Below are 20,766 nucleotides of genomic sequence, written 5' to 3' on the forward strand. Positions count from 1 at the left end.
TGGAAAGCAGTATAACAAGGAGGTGGTCAGAGAAAACCTCAGGAAGGAGAGGGGGCTGGAAGTGACCCAACCTCAGAATTCTATGTGGTATGTTGTCAAAATTTTTAAATTGAAGAGTAATTTGCCTATAGTAATATCCTTCCTTTTAACTATATAGTTCAAATGAGTTTTAACAAATATCTAAATATATACAGTTTTGTTACCAACATAATGAATCAAGACAGACATTTCCATCACTTCAAAAAGTTCTCTTTGGCCTCTCTGCCTGCAGTCAGTCCACTCCACTTATCCCAAGTCACTGGCAATGCCTATCAATCTGATTTGTCCCTGTGGTTTTGCCTTTTCCACAGTACCATATAAACAGGATCACAGGGCCTGGGAGGTGGCTCAAGTGGTAGCATGCTCGCCTAGCATGTGTGAGGCACTGAGTTCGATCCTCAGCACCCCATTAAAAAAATAAAATAAAGATGTTGTGTCCACCTAAAACTAAAAAATAAATATATATTAAAAAAACAGGATCACAGAATATGGGGTATCCTGTGTCTGACTTCCTGAACTTAGCATAACATATTTGAGATTCCTCCATGTTATTAGATGTATCAATATTTCTTCCTTCTTTATTGCTAAGTAGTACTCCATTTCATGGTTGTAAAACACAGCATATCTATCCATTCACCAGTGGATGATATTTGAGTTATTTCCAATTTCCAGCTATTATGAATAAAGCAACAAATATTTATATAGAGGTCTCAGTACAGACACGTTTTCATTTCTCTTGAGTAAATACTGTACCTAGAAGTGGTATTTACTGGGTCATAAGATAAACATATGCTTAACTTGATAAGAAACTGCCAAACTGTTTTCCAAAAATGGCTATGTTGTTTGCTTTTCTGCCAGCAATGTAGGAGTTCCACATCCTCACCAGCAATGAACATACTTAGTGATTTTGTTTTTCTTCTAGCCATTTTAATAGTGTGCAGTAGTGGTTTTTTCTTCTAGTTCTTATTTTTTTTTTAGGGTTTTTCCTCCCATATTTTCTTAGTTTTTCATACAATATTATAATATCATTGTGGTTTTAACTTGCATTGCCCCAATGATGTTGAACATCTTTTTATATAATTATTTGTCATCTGTTCATTAGAAAATCATGGAATTGTTATTCAAATTTTTAACCCATTTTAGTCTTATTTTGTTTTTGTTATTTTGGTACTGTGGATTAAACCCAGGGGTACTTTACCACTGAGATACATCCCCAAACTTTTTTATTTTTATTTATTTAAAAAAAATTTTTTTAAATTATAGTTGGACACGATACCTTTATTCCATTCATTTATTTTTATGTGGTGCTGAGGATCAAACCCAGGCCCCGCACATGCTAGGCGAGCGCTCTACCGCTGAACCACAACCCTAACCTATTTTTCATTTTAAGATGGTCTCACTAAGTTGCTCAGGTCCTAAGTTGCTGAGTCTGGCCTCGAACTTTTGATCCTCCTGCCTCAGCCTCCAAAGTTGCTGGAATTACAGGTGTATACCAATACACTTGGCTTATTTTATTATTATTTTATTTTTGAGAAAGGATAATGCTATGTTGCCCAAACTAACTTTGAACTTGTGATCCTTGGCCTCAGCCTCCTGTGTAGCTGGACGTAAAAGAGTGTGCCACCATGCCTGGCTCCTTTAACTCATTTTTACAAGACATAAGCATTCTTTATATACGTTGAGTATAATCCTTTTACGTGTTTGTGAATATTTTCTTCCAATATGTGTCTTTTCTTAATCCTTCCCTCCCTCCCTTCCTTCCTTCCTTCCTTCTTTCTTTCGGTACTGGGGATTGAATCCAGGGGCACTCAGCCATTAAGCTACATCCCCAGCCCTATTTTATACTTTATTTAGAGACAAGGTCTCTCTGAGTTGCTTAGCACCTCACTTTTGCTGAGGCTGGCTTTGAACTTGGGATCCTCCTGCTTCAGCTTCCTGAGCCACTGGAATTACAGATGTGCGCCACTACTCCTGGCTTAACATTGTCCTTCAAAGGCCTGTTGAGATCTTGATTGGGATTATGCTTAACAATATTCATTATTCTAATCTGTGAACATGGCATATCTTTCCAATCATTATTAATTTAATATTATCTTGGGGCTGGGATTGTGGCTCAGTGGCAGAGCACTCACCTAACATGCGTGGGGACCTGGGTTCAATCCTCAGCACCACATAAAAATAAATGAATGGAATAAAGGTATTCTGTCCAACTACAACTAAAAAATAAATAAATAAATATTTTTAAAAAAATTTAATATTATCTTATTTACCTTCTTAGGGCTCCGGATGTAGCTCAGTGGTAGAGCTTTGCCCTTCTGGGTTCAATCCCCAGCACAACCCCCAAAAAATCAATTTCCAATTCTCTTTTGCTGTTATATCAAAATATAATTGATTTTGGAAGGGTGATGAAAACATTTCAAAATTAAATTACAATGATGGTAATAACTCTACAAATATGCTAAAAACCACTGAAGTGTACACTAGATGGGTGAATGTTATTATATGTACATTTACTCTTGATAAGGCTGCCAAATATATGTGTGTGTATATATACATATATATACTTTTTATACATTTGCCTGGTATCCTGCACCTTGCTAAATTCACTAATTAGTACTGAAGATTCTTTGGGATTTTAAAAATATATAATGACCATAGTACTTGAGAATAAACAGTTTTATTTTTTTTCCTTTGCACTCTGTACGCCTTCCATTTCTCTGTCCTGCCTTGCTACAATGATTAGGCCTTCTAATACAATACTGAACAGAAATGGTGAGAACAGCACTGAGACCTCAGAAGCATAGCAAGGTTTTATATAGGGGAACCAGTGAACAAGGTCATGCTGAAGGGAATGGACAAGCAAAGGCATACATGCAGGTAGGACAGGAGGGTGGGAGCTATAGAGGGACAGGCCTATCTGGCTAAGGGGCAGAAATGGAGTCCTCAGAGCCTGCCAGGGAACTGATGGGGCAGGTCTACTCCCCAAAGCAGCCCCATCAGGCAGTTCCCCTATTTCTGCCTGCTCCTCTGGGAATTTCCTAGAACATGTCCAAGGGAACATGCTTAAACATCCCTCCCCTAACTAAGGGCAAGGGTAGAAGTTCTGCCCTGAAGGGAAAGGTCAGTGGGAAAGGACACCTGAGTACCTGAGGTGCTCAGAAAGAAGGGTGGGGCTCAGCAGTTAGTCCAGGTAAGGCAAGGGGTATAGGCAGGCTGTAAGCAGAGGCACAATGTTGAGAAGGGATGGATGATGGGCTGCAGGCTGACAAAGGAACTGGGGTATGACTAGAGAAGAGGAGCAGAGCAAGCCCTAGAGCCCAAACTGCCTGCATGTGGACTGATGAGCTTGATGGCAAATAGCCCCTCATGGTCACAATACCCAACCCAAGCCCTGAGTACCCTGAACTTTCATGTCTTTTCAGTCAGGTTTTGGTTAAACAAGATTCTCTCTAGAGTCTTTGGTTAAACAAAGATTCTCTCTAGAGTACACAGAGGAAGCAGTGTAAAGCTAAATGGGTCTTGGTGACAGGTGTGGGGGCCCAGAGCCCGCTGTGCCCTCACCACCTCTTCCCCTGCATCACAGGAAACTAGCATGAGAAATACTAGGGACTAGCTTTAGAAAGACCAAGACCTGTATCAATTCCCCAAGACACTGGAACTACCTGGTTCAGGGAAAAATGTACTGCTCAGAGCATCAACCCAACTCCTAACCTCACCAGGCCCAGGAGTGAGGAGGCTTTTCTAATGCTGATGGATACACAGATCATTTCACCTCTGGGCAAACCAATATGCATTCCCTAGACAGAAATTTGGAAGCCCTAAGGCTCCTAACAGCAATGCTATTCCCCTCACCTGTGGAAGGCTACAGACAAAGGGGGGTCAACTGGAGAGCAGTAAGGAGCAAGGTGACAATCATCCCTCCAAGTCTGGCTTAGACTGCTTGGTGGCCCCAAGCATGACCACCAGCTTCCCCTGACTCAGGATCCCACCTATGGGCCATGTGAGCCATAGAAGTCCTCCCCCTAAGCATGGGGACTTCCACACACCACATAGTGACTGAACACAATGAGGCCACCTATTAGAAGAGCATGGCTTAACTCTGTGTACTTGGCTTTCTATGTATAGCCAGGGGTCTAAAATGTCAGAAGATAGGTAGGGCCCTCCTGGGTGCTGCATGACCACCAGAACCTTTCCCAAAGCCAAGTTCACTGCTTATGTGGCCACTGCCCATCTTGATTCTTCTGCCAAAGTCCTTCAGAAGGGCTGCTTTCTATTCCTATGGGTCTTATCAGACCTAAGCCCATGGTGATGTCCACTGAATCCTCCCCTCATGCCAATGTATAATGACCCAATCCAATGCCTGTCTCTTGAGATTTTCGATAACATTCTTTGGTCCTCCTCTAGTACATAGTCTATATCTCTGGTCCACTGCTTGGTTCCTACTGGGTCTCTCCAATCAAATGTTCCTTGGGCTGTCTGCCCTTCTTACCTGAGACCATGAACTCCTTAGGACAAGGGCCACACAACCTCATGACCACTCCCTCCAGGGCCCAGCATGTCAGGAGTCTGAGAGGTGGTATGATTATGTGTACACACACATCTGTGTGTCCATTTGCCACTGGTTCCCAGTCTCAGCCACCAGTCCACCTTTTTAATCACATAAGGATGATACTGTGTGTGAGATCTTTTATGTAGATTTTACTGTTTAGTAAGTACAAGACACAAACCGGGAGGTTTTCTTTTTTCATATTCTCAGGCTGAAGCAGTAGATACAGTAGAAAACCTAACAATAATTTTGCTGTTTGATTGATCAAAGCTACTTAAACCATAAGGAAGAATCATTTCCTACTTAGTGACTCAAGGATATCTGAAATATATTTTTGTCTCAGTGTATAGGAGAGCTCAAAAGCCATTATCAAAACAAAACAAAATAAAACATACTACCCAAACAACAGATGCCTAAAAGTTCAAAGACTTGAAATGAAAAATATAAATATTTTGAATACTTTTCTTCAAAATTAAAGTACATCATTATTTTGACAAAACTAGCATAGAATTTTTACTGCCTAAAAGCTCTGGCTAGGGCTGCGGATGTGGCTCAAGCGGTAGCGCGCTCGCCTAGCGTGCGTGCGGCCCGGGTTCGATCCTCAGCACCACATAAAAACGAAGATGTTGTGTCCGCCGAGAACTAAGAAAAAATAAATAAATGTTAAAATTCTCTCTCTCTCTCTCTCTCTCTCTCCCTCTCTCTCCCCCTCTCTCTCACTCTCTCTTTAAAAAAATAAAATAAAATAAAAATAAATAAAAGCTCTGGCTATAAATATGGATTTTAAATTCAAAATACTGAAGAACACAATAAAACACATAAAACATTTATTGAGAGTCAATTCAGGATTTGCCATCACTTCACTGTGGTGGCCCATGACTGTTATCTTCCTTGGTTAAAAGGATTTTACAGAAGTTATAAGCTCTTGAAATGGGGAGATTTTATCCTGAATTATCTGGATTCACCAATACAATCATAATTATAAAATAAAAGACACTGCATTGCTAGCTTTGAAGATGGAAGAAGGCCTATGAGTTAAGGAATGCCAGTGGCCTCTAGAGTTAGAAAAGGGGTTGGGGATATGGCTCAGTGGTAAAGCATTCATCTGGCATGTGTGAGCCCGGGGTTCAACCTCAGCATCACAAAGGGAAAAAAAAAAAAAAAAACAAGGAAAAGAATTTTTTCCAAAAAGAATACAGCCCTGCCCACACATCTATTTTAGAATTTCTGTTCTTCAGAGTTGTAAGATGATTACTTTAAGCCACTTACAGCAGCAATAAGAAACAAATAAAGTACTCTGTGGTCACAAAAGAAGCTACTGAGCATCTGAAATTATCAGTGTTGTGAAGCAACACCTCATTTCTGTTTCCTGCTCTTTCAAGTGCTAAGCAGTTAGAAGCTTTTCAAGAATAACACAGAGTCATAATGTATTTTTGACTGACGACATCATCTTATGCCAGTATTTTTTCCAAACCCAATTAAGAGCCTGTGTGTGTATATAAGGTGTGTACCTTAACATATGAGCGTGTGTGCAAAAGGAAGGATATGAAATGCTATACACTTCCCAGTAATAATGGCTGCTGCTGCAGCATTGTTTATAGTTATGGTGAGACATTCTCCTCCTTTGGAGAAGATAAGCACCATCCCCTGGCCACCAAATTATTAACAAAGGCTTACTCCTGGAGTTTTCAAGTAGAGGTGTAGATCATGAAAGGAGAAAACAGATAACACATAAGTAAACAAACTGGCAGACAGAAACATCTGTAGATAAAATGTGCTCTGAAGAAAACAAAGCCAGATGAAGGGCTAGAGATGGGAGTGGGGACAAAACAGATGGGAGAGGTGGTCAGGCTGATTCTTGCTGAGGGGGTGACCCCTGAACAGAGGTCGACTTGACAAAAATGTCAGAAGGAAGAAACTTTGGAGTCAAGGGAGCAAGTTCAGCCCATCTGTGGGACAGAAAAGTCTGAAGGCTGGAGCAGAACGGGTAGGACTGGAGGGGTATAGGTGCTGACGGTACGACAGAAAACAAAGGTAGTGCCCAGGGTCTTTTCCCTTGCAAGTGGTTAGACGGCAGCACCATTTAATAAAAGTCAGAGAAGACGGGCAGAAACGGCAGGCCTTTTAGAAATCTCAGGCTTGAGTCGTTGTCTTGGACATTGAATAGGTGGGTGGCTATTACAAGGCAGGAAAGATGATGGCAGGACCAGGCACTTCATGGCTCTGTACCTGATGCAGACAGTGTGATGGGGAATGCTCACCAGACAAGCAGTGGTATGGACAGAAAACTCCACACAAGGATGATCCTGTGTGTCACATCTGTTATGCAAGTGACTCCGAGTGAAGTCACTGGAGGATTTTCCTACTGTACTGTCCTAATACAAAGGCTTTCTGTCTTGTCTTTAGGAGAAAAAATTAGGCTAGCCAAGGACTGAAAAGGACAGAACAGACACATGCTAGAAGAACCCAAGATCTGAGGAGATGTTAAAGGATATGCTGTTGCCTAAATGGATTCAGTCCTCCAACCCTCCAAAACACTATCCTCAGGCCTTGGAAGTTATAGTGTGGAGAGGAGCTGGTACAACCAATGCCATTTTTAAGAAATCAGTCTTCATTCTGTAACATGCCTGTTGTCAGTCTCAGCTTACCATCCTCACAGAAGCACGCTTGCCTGTTAGAAACCCTAGCAGGGCATGACTCGGGAGGCTAAAGCAGGAGGATTACAAATTCAAGGCCAGCCTCAGCAATTTGGTAAAAGCCTCAGCAATTTAGGTTTTTAGATTATAAAAAGTAAAAAGGTGCCCTGTGAGAAATGCAGCCTGGAAGTCTTTTTATTTTGAAACAGGTCTCCTTAAGCTGCTGAGGCTGACCTAGAAATTTCTATGTTCCTGCCTCAGCCTGAGTTATGGGATTACAGTTGAATGCCACTGAATGGGCTCAACAGATCTTAATGACTAGTTCTCATCTTTCATGACTTCATCCATATGTTTCCATTCTTCCTACTCCAAGCTAATTGAAAATAAAAATTACCTAAAAATTACTTTAAAGGTCTAATTTGGCTTTCTCTTTAGAATCCCACAGAGCTAACATAGGACCCTTCCATGCTGGCTCTGGTAAAAGGCACACCTTCTATAATAGATGCTGTGAATCTCCTATTTTTTTTTTTTTTAATGGAACATTCCAAGTTTGTCATGGCACCTGTTGGCAGGAACTCCATTCTGCTCTAGTCAGTCTGCATGGCCTCCCCTAACTTGGTTTTCAAGCCCTTACTGCTTTAGAACATAAAAAGCCCCTGCGTCTAATGTGTTTTCTGGAAATCACAATGCATGAAAATATTAATAAAAGTTAAAAGCTCTTCCCTAAATATATATATATATATATATATATATATATATATATATATATATATATACACACACACACACACACATACACATACACCACACACACGTGTATATATATACACACATATATATACACATACACATACACACACACATATGTGTGTGTATGTATGTGTGTGTGTGTGTATAGATATAGATATAGATATAGATGAGACGACTAGGGATGTTAACTCAATGGCAAAGCAACAACACTGGGCTCAATTCCAGTCAAAAGAAAGAAAGCCCCCTGGAGCCCTGGATGCCTGAAGGACCTCTGCAGTTTGGTTCTTATCACAGAACTATCCCTCTCAGATGGCACTGATGCTCAGTGAGCCACATGCCTTCTCAGGAAGTGGGAGAGTGTAGAGCTGTTGGCAATTCTGAAAGCCCTCCAGGTAAGCTACTTTAATGTGGGGCAGGGAAAAGGAAGCTGCTCTGACAGAATAAAGTGAGCTTCTCAAAACTGGGTTCCATCAGAAAAATTACAAGAATTCAGGATCCCAGGAACTGACTTCACCCAAACTATTCTCTATGTATGCATGACAGGGTTCTTTCACCTTGAAAAGCATTTGGGCACAGTACTCCTGGTCCCCTTTACCCAGCCTTCAAGATCAAAGCATGATAGGGGGATAAGCCAGGATCTGTGTGTCCCATTCCCCATCTTTTAGGGGATAGCCCTTTCCCTGTGCCAACCCTGTGACTCCAGTGGGGACTGCTAAACACAGTAGATCCACCCCCAGGGCCACATGACCCAAGCTGGAACAATCAGAAATCTTCGTGGAACTTTCCTAAGGAAGCCTGGAAGAGAGGAGGTTTCAAAGTTCCTTTCTGCCATTATCCCAGTTGAAAGCCAGTTCAAGTGGGGCATGGTGGTGCACGCCTGTAATCCCAGCGTGTAGGAGGCTGAGGCAGGAGAATCACAAGTTCAAAGCCAGCCTTAGCAACTTAGGAAGGCCCTAAACAGCTCAGCAAGACCCTGTCTCAAAATAAAACATAAAAAAAGGACTAGGGATGTGACTTGGTAGTTAAGTGCCTCTGAGTTCAATCCCCAGTACCCCAAAAAAGCCAGTTCAAGATACTAAAGCTATAAGCACAAAGCAGAGGATGCAAGAGACAGAAGAGAGGAAGTCATGGACAGCATTTGGGTCCCCAAGATCTGACACCTGTTTACCCTTCCTGAGGCCTGGGAACTGTACTGGTCAGAGATGGGTTTCTCTTCCTTCATGCAGTCAACATACTCTGACTAAAGGGATCACATCCAAGCATCTTTCTGATTACCTTGCATAACACCTGGCTCACGTGGTGCTCATATCTGTTAAAGAGGGCAATGTGGTCAAAGGCTGCAGGAAGTCTGGATACCAGATTGTCAAAGGGTCAGACCACAACGCAACAAACCATGTTGGGCAACACAGGGTTCAACTGAATTTTGTTGGTAGTCATATTTCATCTTAATTAAAGAAAAACAGGGGCTGGGGATGTGGCTCAAGTGGTAGCGCGCTCGCCTGGCATGCGCGCGGCCCGGGTTCGATCCTCAGCACCACATACCAACAAAGATGCTGTGTCCGCCGAGAACTAAAAAATAAATATTAAAAATTCTCTCTCTCTCTCTCTCTCTCTCTCTCTCTCTCTCTCTCTCTCTCTCTCTCTCCTCTCTCTCTCTTTAAAAAAAAAATTTAAAGAAAAACAAAGGTGGGCGAGGTGGTACATGCCTGTAATCCCAACAGCTTTCGAGGCTGAGGCAGGAGAATTGCAAGTTTGAGGCCAGCCTTAGCAACTCAATGAGATCCTGTCTCAAAATAAAAAATAAAAAGGGCTGGGGATACTGGGGATATGGGTCAGTGGTACAGCAACTCTGAATTCAATCCCTAGCAGAAGGAAGGAAGGAAAGAAGGGAGGGAGGGAGAAAAGACCAGAACAACAAAACTGTCTCCCTACATGCTCCCACTTATAGAGACTAAAAGTGAAGTCACTTCTGGGGCCAGGAAAAAGGTCTGCAGTCAGATTGCAGACTTACCTCTACTCCCAATAAGTTTCCAGATCTCTCAGTTTCTATATCTATGAAATAGGGCAGGGCATGCAAATATTCTTAGCAGCTTGAGAAGAGTCTATGGTCCCCTTCCGAATATGGGAGCCAGTAGCTATGCCTGAGTGTGCCTCCCTTCCAGTCCCACTACCCTCTGTTTTGGAACAGGACACCCACCCCTTGATGATGTGCTTGGAAGTGAGGGTTCTCACTCTCACTGTAAGACCAGAGATAGTTGTCCTAGAGGGCAACAGGACATGAGGACTGTAAAAGAACCAGCAAGCACCACTGCCTGGGTTAGGCCCTACAAGGAGTCATGTCCAACTGGCTCTGGCTTAGAAGGATGGCTGGGCTATATGACAGAGAATGCTCTCACAGAGTGTGCCACCCAACTCACCATTCTTCCATCTCCAAAGAGACTTAGAGAGAAAAGACTGTCACTCCCAAAGAGAATTGATGGGCAGCCAGCCTGGTGCACACACAGAAAAGCCCAGCCCCTGGTATGCCATAAACCAATTATATGCTAGTAACACAAGGAGAAGCCAAGCCACATTTGGGCCAACGCAGAAGGCCCCAACTGCCCAGTTCAGAAGTTCTGGCAGCACCCACTTCCTCTGCATCATCACTCAATCATGAAGACACAACAAAGAGCAAGGGTGGCTGAGGAAATGGCTCATCACCTTGGCATTTCCAGATACCATCTCTAGAGGTGGGAAACTCCTCATGGGGCAACCAAGGACTACAGCATGACTGCTCCAGGAATCCATCCATGCCACTGCCATCTGCCACAACACATCAAAGGTCTCAGTCCCAGGGTGGTAAGGAAAGGAGAGGACTCTATTGCTACACCAAACCATGTGTACATTAGCCCAGAACCTTGGAAGGGGGCTAGAGTGGAGCTGACCATAAGGTCTGATTCAAGACTGACCAGCACAAAGGGGGCCAGTCCATGCCTCACACACAAACCTAGTCTGAGCAATAGCTAACAAACCATTCATCTCCCCAACAAGCGCATCCATCATCATGGACACTGGGGCCAGGAGACTTGAATTTGTTTGAAATAGTGTTTCACTTTGTTGTCTAGGCTGGTCTTGAACTTGTGGGCTCAAGTGATCCTCCCACCTCAACCTTTTTTTGAATCCCAATTCTGCTACTTAGCTTCTAGTTTCCTTCCTCTGAACTCTTCTTCCAGAGTCAGCAGGATTAATGAGAATGTATGTGGGGCTCAAGCCCAAGGAGATACTTGCTGGCAAGACTTCCCTTCTCTTACTATCTCATTTTGTTTTTGAGGTACTGGAGATTGAATCCAGGGTCTTAAACATGCTTGTAAGCTCTCTACCACTAAGCTAAGCCCCCAGTCTTCCCTCACTATCTTGAAGACCAGCTCACTGATCACACTTGGGCGCTTGTAGTACTTCCTGCTCCCTTCTGCCCTGAGGGAGCAGGCAGGGGTGAAGCTGATCACTACCCACCTCTCTTAATGAACAGCCTGAATAGGCCATCAGCTATAGCCCCAAGCTGGCTCTGCTCTTGCTTGTCCCCAGTATCCTAGGGAGGCCACTGGCCCTGGGAGCACTCAGTAGAGCTCAAGGTCCATGCCCAGTGGCTCTCAATGTCACTCTCGAGGCTAGCTATGGAGGAGAAGGTGTGGGCTGGTTAACCAAAGGCTTTCTGAGGCTAGAGCTGTGATGCAGAGAGCCCACGTGGCATGGAAGACATTATGGTAGGGCTATTCCATGAGCCACCCCTCTTCAGAAATCAGCAGGACATATGCTTGCCCCATAACCTTAAATGTCTTTAAAAATCTGACAGGCCCACTCCCTGGAACAGCTTGACAATACATAATGGACAAACAGAAGAGATTTTTCTCTTTCAGCAAATGCCATGGTGTAGCAGAGAACAGCTTTGTCATACAACTCCCATGGTTGTTACCCTGAGCTTCTAGACTCTTAGGCCAAGGAACAGGATCAAGGTAACCCCAAAGCTATGCCTCTGACAGCTACAGGCAAGAGGGTGCATCGGCAATGGAAATCACTGTAAAGAGGGCAGGATAAAAAGGCTGCCTCTGCAGGTAGCTAATGACAACAGGGGCTGACACCAGGTGTGGCATACCTTCCCACAAGCTTCCAGGCCGCCTACTGAGACAGAACTCGGGTGTCAACTTGAAGCCATGGACAGGGCAAAGGATGATACAGCTTGAACCTACGTAGAAAGGTGCCTTCCACAGATCATATGTGTCATTCCTGATGGCCAGAGAAGCCTAAGGGCAGCCAAAGGGTGTAGCTGGGTCTACATGCCAGTAGTCTCAGATATCTGCTACAGAAAGCCACCTGATACTGGTATTTGCTCCAGGCAGACACCTTTCACGGAACATGATGCACTCGTAAGAGAATAGAGAGGGAAATATTGAACACCCTGTTGCTTACTATCAGTGCTTGACACACCAGCAGGTGCTAGCCTCCGCTCTCTCTTGAACCTGGCATGGCCCTGTATTCTGCCTAGATCTCTGTTATCTCTCCCATGGCATGTGCAGATGTAAAATATCAGCTCTATGCAGAATGTGGCCCACCTAGTAGAAGCAAGTGCCAAGTGGGCCTATTTTCCTGACAGGCCAATCAAAGAGGGCTTGGTAAGATGGGCTTTAGGAGAGGGAAGAGCTGATTTGACCATCCTGTGGAAGGAAAACAGAAAGCCCCCAAACCCATGCCCCTCGCTTCTTCTCTCCCTTCCTCCCTAGACCAAGTCCTAGCTGCCAGACACCACCTGATTCAGGAAATATGCCTTGCACTCTCATACCCCAGCTGTGGTTCTTCTAGTTACTCCTCTGCCGACAGTTACAATCAAGGAAAGTGAGGCTCAGTGGACCTTTGCTCTCCTTTGAAGGGCTGTAGTAATTAAGGTAATATGTGCCACACCACAAGAACAGCTGCCTTGCCAGAGAAAAGGCAAGGAGGATGACACCAGTTACCCAGCTTTGATGCAGACTGCCCTCCTGTCAACACAGCCCGTCTCCCTGGCTCTGTCAGTGGCACATGACATAGAAGCAAGATTTGACCTTCCTTCCATCCTCAAAATCACTTGAACTTGGGAGAAGTCCAAACCCCATTCTCTGTGTACAATCTGGCCTTTCTCTCCCTGTTTCCCCAACCTAGATATCCCAGCACCTGGCCTTCCCTGCCAGCTTCCCAAGGTGAGGGTGGGGCCACAGGTACACTCACCCTGTGTATCAACTTGCCCTGCTTCCGAGTCATTTAGCCACAGGTTCCGGTATTCTAATTTTGGGGCCAAACCTGTTCCTTAGTTTCACACTTAAGGAGGCCAAAGAACACCTTGAAAAGATAAACCTCCAAACTTCTACATCTTCCAACAGAAACCTCTGCTGGGCTGGGCCTGATGGAGCATACCTATAATCACAGCGGCTCGGGAGGCTGAGGCAGAAGGATAACAAGTTCAAAACCAGCCTCAGCAACTTAGCAAGGCTCTAAGCAACTCAGTGAGAACCTGTCTCTAAATAAAATATTTAAAAAGAGCTAGGGAGGTCTGGGGTTGTGGCTTAGTGGCAGAGCGTCTGCCTCACACATGTGAGGCACTGGATTTGATTCTCAGTATCACATAAAAATAAATAATAAACAAAATAAAGATATTGTGACCATGTATAACTAAAAAAGTGTTGTTGTTGTTTTTTAAAGGGAGAGGGGACCAGTGCAAGGCCCAGCAGCCAGCAGAGTCGCCTCTGCAGCCACGGGAGGCAGGAGGCATTGGGAGGCGTCCGCGACAAGATGAAGCTCATCATCCTGGAACACTATTCACAGGCCAGTGAGTGGGCGGCCAAATATATCAGGAACCGCATCAGTTCAACCCAGGACCAAACAAGTACTTCACCATGGTTCTCCCGACTGGGAGCACCCTGCTTGGCTGCTATAAGAAACTGATTGAGGGCACTCAGCAGGTAGAGCACTCTGCACGTGTGAGACCCTGGGTTTGATCCTCAGCACCACATAAAAACAAGTAAATAAAATAAATGCATTGTGTCCATCTACACCTGAAAAATAAATATTTTTTTTTTTTAAAAAAGGAAACTGATTGAGTACTGTAAGAATGGAGACCTGCCAACCGTGGTGGCCCACGCCTATAATCCTAGCAGCTCAGGAGGCAGAGGCAGGAGGATCACGAGTTCAAAGCCAGCCTCAGCTATTTAGCGAGGTGCTAAGCAACTCAGGGAGATCATGTCTTTAATAAAATACAAAATAGGGCTGGGGATGTGGCTCAGTGGTCAAGTGCCCCTGAGTTCAATCCTCAGTAACTAAAAAATAAAAAAATAAAAAAAAATTCACATATTTCCTTTAAATATGTGAAGATGTTCAACATGGACAAGTATGTGGGCCTTCCTTGGGACTACCCAGAGAGTTACCACTCCTTTATGTGGAACGAGTTCTTCAAGCACATTGATATCCATCCAGAGAACACCCACATTCTGGATGGGAATGCAGTTGACCTGCAGGCTGAGTGTGATACCTTTGAGGAGAAGATCAAGGCTATAGGCAGGACTGAGCTGTTTATTGGAGGGATCGGCCCTGATGGACATATTGGCTTCAATGAGCCAGGTTCCAGCCTAGTGTCCAGGACTCGTGTAAAGACATTGGCCATGGACACCATTCTAGCCAATGCTTTCTTTCTTTTATTTTTTAGTTGTAGTTGGACACATTACCTTTATTTATTTATTTTTAAGTGGTGCTGAGGATTGAACCCAGGGCCTTGCACGTGCTAGGCAGGCACTCTAGCACTGACCACAACCCCAGCCCAATGCTAGGTTCTTTGACGGTGATCTTGCCAAGATGCCCACCATGGCCCTGACAGTGGGTGTGGGCACTGTCATGCATGCTAGAGAGGTGATGATCCTCATCACAGGCGCTCACAACACTTTTGCTGAACCATATGTGGACCATGTCTGCCTTCCAGCAGCATCCCTGCACTGTGTTCGTATGTGATGAAGATGCCACCTTGGAGGTGAAAGTGAAGACTGCCAAGTATTTCAAAGGTTTAATCTTATTCATAACAAGTTGGTGGACCCCCTGTATAATATCAAAGAGAAAGAAATTGAGAAAAGCCAGTCTCCTAAGAAACTATACAGTATTAGCCCATGCTGGGACCTACTATCAGTACCTCATAGGAAATTTTCTTTAGGAGAACAGAATTGTTTTTCTTTAGTCCAGTATGGTTACTGCAGTAAGTAGATGAATTTACTCTTCTTGGTTCTGAGGCTAGAAGCCTTGTCATGGAGTTCAGCTGTCGAATGAACAATCTCTGAACAGTGTTCTCCATCATTTTGATGTTCACCACACCCATGTTAGGGCTTCTTGGCTTTTTGTTCTGCCATAGCCACTGTTCACAAGTACAACACACTCCTGTGAGGAATTTCTATCCTTATGTGCACCTATTCTCAAATGGGTGGGAATTAGAGGCTTGTATATTTTGGACTCAATCTCTTTGAAGTCTTGAGACCTCCTCTTGAGCAGGAGGAGGAGAACTTAATGTGAGAACTGCTGTTTCAGGTTAAGGTGTAAACTTGATATCTTGATATCTAAATGACATACAAGGTAGCAGCTTCTCTGGTACCACAAGTACCACAGAAAGAAAACTGTTCCTTACTTTCTTTCCCCAAGTTGTTTTTCTACTCTCAAGATGGCTTTTCCATGAACTGGGAGGACTCCTTGGAGGAGGATTTGGGTGGCTGGGGCTAAAGAGGTAGCTTTTGCTATTAAGTCCAAAGCCTCCAGGGGTCCATCCATGACAAATTTCTCTCCCTTTGGGGACCCAAAAGGAGAGAGGTAGAAACCTTTGTCCTCTAGAGCACTGTGTTTTTGTCAGAGGTCTCTTTTACATACTCATCAGTAAGCAGGAGACACACGGGAGCAACAGACACTTCTACAAACTTTAGTATTGTGATCAGACAAGGTGATGGGGTAGAAAGCAGCTCTGTTTTGAGTTTAGTCACTACACATAAGTGCCATACTCTCCTGCCTCCCTCAGAGTTGAGTGCCAAGGCCACACACCAGATACTTCTAGTATTGTTGCCCCATTTAACATACCCTGCTTCTTTAACCCTCTCAGGTTTGTGTGGTAGGATCTGATGTTGTCAGAACATCAAGAATTATAAGCCTGGGCTGTGGATGTGGCACTTGCCTAGTGTACATGAGGCCCTGGGTTCTGTTTCCAGCACCACAAAAAATAACTTGGAAAAACAAAAACCCTTTGCTCCTTTGTCCTTCAGTTCTCCTTCCCAAATATTTTGTTTCTGTTCTCCTTTTATGCCCCTAAGCCTTTGTGGAGTGGTTGCTGCCTCAGCCTCCCTGTTCTTGTGCCTGTTTAAAGCTACTGCCGCCGATTTCTGGGAAAATTCTAGCTCAGGCCTCTCTTTAAGTGCTGCCTTTGGCACCAGCATCTCATCCTTTAGCTTTTATACGTGATTGTGCTGTCATTCTATGTTAAGCTAAATAGTCAGTGGACTTGTTTACAATGTGATATTTTCTATTAAATCCAATATTTTCCAAAAAATTAAAAATAAAATAAAAAGGGGGAGTGTTGGGGATATGGTTCAGTGGTAAAGTACCCCCAGGTTCAATCCCTGGTACCAAAAAAAAAAAAAAAAAGAAAGAAAGAAAGAAACCTCTGCCAATGCAAGCTAAGACATACCACATGCTCCCAAGAAAGTCTGAGTACCATAGCCTCATGGGTGAGGCTCCTATTATCATCTGCCCCAATTGAGACCCCAGAGTGCCTGCCCTTTCCCTAGAGGCAGAGATGTCCTCACAGAGCTAGTACAGCCTACGAGAAAGTACTGGAAACATCAACATCCTGATTGTTTCACTATCTTCTTCCACAATTCCACTCCTGCTATATGTCTACCCAAATATAGAAAACATGAGCACGTGAGGGAAAATGTGGTTTCAATGATAGCTAATTCCACTCTGATATGCAAGTATTCATAAAAGAATTTTAGCTTCGTATGGTGATACATGCCTATAATCCCAGCAACTTGGGAGGCTGAGGCAGGACGATAGCAAGATCGAGGCCAGTCTGGACAACTCAGTGAGGCCCTGCCCTAAAATAAAGTAAAAAGGCCAGACATAGTAGAGCATGGCTGTAAACCCAATAACTCGGGAGACTAAGATAGGTAATAGAGTTGCTAGGACGCAAATACAACTCGGGAGGCTTAGTTGTTTAAGGCCAGCCTCAGCAAATAAGCAAGATCCTAGGCAACTTAGTGAGACTCTGTCTCAAAAATAAATAAATAGATACATAGATAGATAGGGCTACGAATATGGCTCAGGGTTACGTGTTCCTGGGTTCAATCTCTAGTATCTAATAATAATAATAATAAATTAAAAGATAGGCTAGGGATGAAAGCTCAGAGGTATAGCAACACTAGGTTCAATCCCCAGTATTACAAAAAAATCAAATAAATGTGGCTCAGAGATACAGTACCCATGGATTCAATCTCTAGTACCAAATAAAAAATTGTTTTTTTTAAGAATAAAACTAAATAAATAGCCAGGTACAGTGGCACACGCTTGTAATCCCAGTAGCTCAGGAGGCTGAGACAAGAGGATGGAGAGTTCAAAGCTAGCCTCTGCAAAAGCCAGGCGCTAAGCAAGTAAGTGAGACACTGTCTCTAAATAAAATATAAAATAAGGTTAGGGATGTGTCTCAGAGGTTGAGTGCCCTGAATTCAATCCCCAGTACTAAAAAAAAAAAAAAAAAAAAAAAAAAAAAACAAAAAACCCCAACTAAATAAAAAAAAAAACAAAAAACATTTTAACTGAATATGTACTTCTTCAGGCAGAAAAAAAATAATCTTTCCCATTAATAACAGTAGCTAACATTCACACATATCTTTATGTCAGGTACTATTCTAAGCACTTTATAGGAATTAACTCATTAATTTTCAATATCCTATGAGTTATATACAAATAACACTTCCATTTTACAAATGGGGAAATTGAGGCATCAAGAAGTTAAGTAACCACTCCTGGCAGAGTTGCTAGGATGCAAATACAATGAGGTTCCAAAGTCCATGTTCTTAGCCACTGAGCCTTACTGATTCACAAGCTAAGAATATCAATCAGAAGATCATGGAAGCTTCACAGCCCTTGAGCTCTATCTCCCCACAAGACCAAATGTGAGCTAGCTGTTGATTCATGACACACAGAAAAGAGGATGGTCACTCCTCATCCAGGGAGAAGGTGGTGGCAGAGTCCCATGCAGAATCAGTGCCACAAAGGTTAGAGCAGTGGGATAAGGCTGAGTTCCAAAATGAAGGCAGACTACAGGCCTATGGTACCTGGCTCAAGACTGGTTCCAGAACCACAGTCGGCTGACAAGCCCATCAAGTTGAGGTAAAGCCCAACAAAATGCAGGAACAGGGGCTGGGGATGTGGCTCAAGTGGTAGCGCGCTCGCCTGGCATGCGTGCGGCCCGGGTTCGATCCTCAGCACCACATACCAACAAAGATGTTGTGTCCGCCGAGAACTAAAAAATAAATATTAAAAAAAAAATGCAGGAACAGCCTCATTCCAAAACTCAAGTATGTCACGTCAGGCACTGTGCTAAATGTAGGGGGATAGGGATGAATAGATGTGGTCCAAGTCCCAAGGAACTCACCAACTCAGTAGATGTAAAAGAGTCATATAAAGCAAGGTAGGAAGGATCATCACAGGCAAGGTTATAGCAGGGGTCTAGGAGGAAGGGCACTGTTCAGAGCAAGAACAACCTTTGCCAAGTGTTATAGTGGGGAATGTCAACAGCACATGGTGTGCAGTGAGGGCAGAGGTGGATAAAGATGAAGCTGAACAAGAGACTGTGTCCTCAGGGCAGAGGAATCAGAGGCCCAAAGAAGGCAAGAGGAATAGTGCAGAGAGTAGAGAGCAGAGGTTTGAGGTATAGACATTAATCAGGAGGCCATGGAAACAGCCAGTGGAAAAGTTATGGCAAGAGAGATGAGGAAGGGGCAGAATCATAGGATGAGGGATGGATGTGGGGACAGTGAATATTAGTAAAGATAGTGAGCATGCAAAGTACCAGACTTTGTAGGAATATAACCTCAGTTTGGGGCAAGCAGGTTCACTGTCTGCTGAAACTTAAGCAAAGAACTGAGGTTTCTGGAAGGGTAATCTGCTCAAATATAAAGTGGAATCAGTTGAGTTGAATTCTCCTGCTAGGAGGGTCCCTTTTTGGGGCCCGCCCAAGTCCAGCCAACCACTCACAAGCCATAAAAGAGCCCTCTGGGTCCCTTCAAGGAAAGTCAAGTACTACTGCCAATACTTCCCTACCCACTTCACACAACTCCCATAGTTGATCAGGACCTAGACCTAAAAAGTCTAGAGAAATGAGTAACTTGGGATAGAAGAGGAAAGGAGAGAAAGATGATCCTCCATAGTCTGGAAGCACATACTTCAGAAAGCAAGGGGCACAGGCTTTCAGGTCAGTCTGGCATTAGTTCTGGTTGGTTTCACACACTCAAAACAATAAGGTCCATAACAAAAGTTCCAAGCCTAGGGCCTTCCTTCCTCACAAGCTTCTCTTCTAAAGGCTCATAAGAGACAGAACGAAAAGCTGAAGACCAGATGCTTCTCAATAGCAGCAGCTGAGCAGACCAAGACCAGACTTCCTGATTTAATCTCTTTTCTTGGAATGACTCAGACAAGAGATATTTGACTCATGCTCTCCCACTTGCTCCTAAAGTCACAGAGACTCAGCATCAAAATGGCTACTTCAGACCATTTTACAATAAAAGCATTCTTGCAACAAATGGTCAGCAATGCTCTTAAGGTACATTACTAGGAGCTTCAGTCCAATCATCCACTACTTCAGATCCCAGCCTGAATGTTACTTCCTCAGGAAGGCCTGAAACCAGCACACTCTCAAGGCACTGACCAAAGTGCAAAAGGCCCCTTGCAGGGTTATCAGCTAATGTATGTCCCCCCACTGGGAAAAGTTCATAGAGACAGGGACCATGTCTATTTACCCTAGGCTGGGCTCAGTGCCTGATACATAGTAGGTACACAATAAACTCACAGTCATCATGGTTATGTTGAAATAAGATGCTTTCTGTAAAGAACAGAAAGATCCTAGAACACAGGGGCAATTTGGTCACCAGCAGCTCCAACAGGAGCAAAGTGCCTGAGTGGCCTGAAAGATTCTATGTTCACCCATTGCCATGATGGTATCAGAGGACAGCCTTCCAAACTCTTCATGGAGAAAATAACTGCCTGGTGACAGTTCTCCAGAAGCAACACAAGGAGCCTTCTTAGAGATGCCAATGCTGCTGTTCTCAACCAAAGTGCAGTCCAAAGAAGACAGACCTCCAAGGAAATGGGAATTCCCCTGACAAGTTTCCCTGTAATGCTGGAAGGGCCACCCCACAGGGCTACTCCAGGGCACCCTTAGCCCAAGATCAAGAGTGATCCTTTCCATTCTATTGGCCCCTTTCAGGATAAAAGAACATTGCCTTTTGCTTGATTCAGCAGCATATATACTAAAATTGGAATGATACAGAGAAGATTATCATTCTGTGCAAGAATGACACGCAAATGCATGAAGCATTCCACATATTTTTTTAAAAAATGTGGGCTGGGATGTGGCTCAAGCGGTAGCGCGCTCGCCTGGCATGCGTGCGGCCCGGGTTCGATCCTCAGCACCACATACAAAGATGTTGTATCCGCCAATAATTAAAAAATAAATATTAAAATTTAAAAATAAATAAATAAATAAATAAT

The 20,766-nt window shown here is 43.7% G+C and overlaps 1 protein-coding gene and 1 pseudogene across 3 annotated transcripts in view; one reads left to right on the forward strand and one right to left on the reverse strand.

The window, feature by feature from the left end:
* The window catches only part of RANBP10 (RAN binding protein 10), a 64,341-nt gene that overhangs the window by 15,506 nt on the left and 28,069 nt on the right, over positions 1 to 20,766 (reverse strand). The window lies entirely within an intron of this gene.
* LOC308637287 (glucosamine-6-phosphate deaminase 1-like) lies at positions 13,771 to 15,402 on the forward strand (annotated as a pseudogene). Its single transcript has 4 exons — positions 13,771 to 13,940; positions 14,322 to 14,657; positions 14,791 to 15,121; positions 15,371 to 15,402. The product of its transcript is annotated as a glucosamine-6-phosphate deaminase 1-like (transcript).

Source organism: Spermophilus citellus (genome assembly GCF_964194105.1).
Source record: "Spermophilus citellus genome assembly, chromosome: 18".
NCBI lineage: Eukaryota > Metazoa > Chordata > Mammalia > Rodentia > Sciuridae > Spermophilus > Spermophilus citellus.